This window comes from Neolamprologus multifasciatus, unplaced genomic scaffold, assembly GCF_963576455.1.
Source record: "Neolamprologus multifasciatus unplaced genomic scaffold, fNeoMul1.2 chr13_unloc_4, whole genome shotgun sequence".
Lineage (NCBI taxonomy): Eukaryota > Metazoa > Chordata > Actinopteri > Cichliformes > Cichlidae > Neolamprologus > Neolamprologus multifasciatus.
Window position 1 is genome coordinate 140,492 of NW_028181977.1, and position 1,881 is coordinate 142,372.

The 1,881-nt window shown below is 41.8% G+C and overlaps 1 non-coding gene across 1 annotated transcript; it reads left to right on the plus strand.

Annotated features, from left to right (window-relative positions):
* The first annotated feature begins 1,581 nt into the window (after positions 1-1,581).
* On the plus strand, positions 1,582-1,654 carry trnar-ucg (transfer RNA arginine (anticodon UCG)). The gene has a single exon. It is a non-coding gene; the product is annotated as a tRNA-Arg (tRNA).
* Positions 1,655-1,881: the final 227 nt, after the last annotated feature.

The following is a 1,881-nucleotide window of genomic DNA, read 5'->3' on the forward strand; positions in this document are numbered from 1 at the left end:
CTGGGTGACCAGCCAATGCCGGTCGTGGAAAACATAGGATTGCACCGTCTTCTCAGCATACTCGAGCTGCAATATAAAATTCCCAGCCGCCCACACATCAGGGAGATAATGGTGCCAAAACTTTCTAAAGAGGTAAAGACAAGCAGTGTGTGCGATGTCAGTCCTTGGTTTAACGGCACAGTGGACTGATGATCCACGGGCAGATGGGGAGTTCGTTCGTCAATGCCAAATACTTTCGTTATTTTGTTTGTTTGTTTATTATATGGACACTCTGCAATAATTTAAAAGTTTATTTTATTCTCAAACCTAATTTGTATTTATTTTATTCCAAACAGAAGTGTTTATTTATTATTCTGAAAGCTCGAGACAGTGCCAATAGTTCAGTGATATTTTGTTAAATTACAATGTGGAGACTCTGCAATAATTTAAGAGAAGTGCTTATTTTTCACTTGAAATTTTTTTGTGGTCATTTTTATTAAGATAGTATTTATTATCAGCAGAGAATAAAATAAAACCTCTCTTCCAATTCATTGCATTTGTGTGTGTGTGGTAGAAGTATCGGTTTTTGTACTCAGTATCGGCAAGTACTCAGATCCAAGTATCGGTGACGTATCGGTTTGAAAAAATTGGTATCATTGCATCCCTAGTTCAATCCCCATACTGGCCTTTCCACCAGCCATCCAAGCTGCTGTGTCATGACAGACCGTGGATTTTATTTGGTGGGATCCAAGAAAAAAACCTCTGCCAACTTCCAAGTGAGTAATGTACGCAACTACAAATGAAAGCAAAACACAAAATTCACTGACACATGACACGCTAATGAATACATTACATGCTTAGCTACAATCCCCAAATCACTTTTCCAGCTACTTTCTGGATAAATCACTCATTTCCAAAGTCTGACACAGCATACTGCATCAAAAACTGCTGCTTTATATCACACCTATCGACCCTAACATTAGAAGACGCACACCATGTATTGTTTTGTGGCAAATTTCTTCTTAAAGCGTTTTTTGTAAGTCAACAGAATACTTTTTTTTCCCACTATGTTGAAGTAATTTCTTGTAAACACACATTTCTCTGGTGTTCTTAACAGTTCTTCCACACTCTTTTTTGGTATATTAGACAAAAAAAGGGGTCGGTTTAGGCACAAGTTGCAGGCCGGTTAGCTCAGCTGGTCAGAGCGCCAAAGTCATGGGTTCAATCCCCATACTGGCCGTTTCAGCAATAGGCCAAGGTGCTGTCTCATGGTAGATTGTGGTTTTTGTTTGGTGGGATCCAAGAAAAAAACCTCTGCCAACTTCCAATGTGACAGATCGGGCCACGTAAGCTTTATGACCTCCATTGGCAGATGATACTCTGGCTTAGTGGGTGGATCCACTGTGCATGTGGCAGGTAGGACTACGTTTTTAAGAGCATGATACATGGGAGAAATGCTGTGGCATGCACTTATTTCAAGCAACAATCAATTATTTCAAGCAACAATCAAGCAATATCCACCAGCCACGTGACCAACCCAACACCAGCAGTTGGCTCAAACAGACTCAAACAAGTGTTCATGAAAAGTGGGAACTTCTGCCAAACCGCGTGGCCTAATGGACAAGGCGTCTGACTTCGGATCAGAGGATTGAGGGTTCGAGTCCCTTCGTGGTTGGTTGTGAGTGCTTGAGGAGCAGGCATGCGTTTCATGTTTGTTCGCAGCAGGCCGACCTTGCATCCTTTATGTCATCCAAAATTGCTACGCTGTTGTCAATTTCATGTCCTTCAACAAAGACTCTACGAGTTCTCAAATGAGGCTCGAATGGCCAGGTTGGGGACTGAACCATGAACTTGGCCTTATCAGTGCCAGGCTCGCGTCATCTTGGCTTAGAAGCAACCATA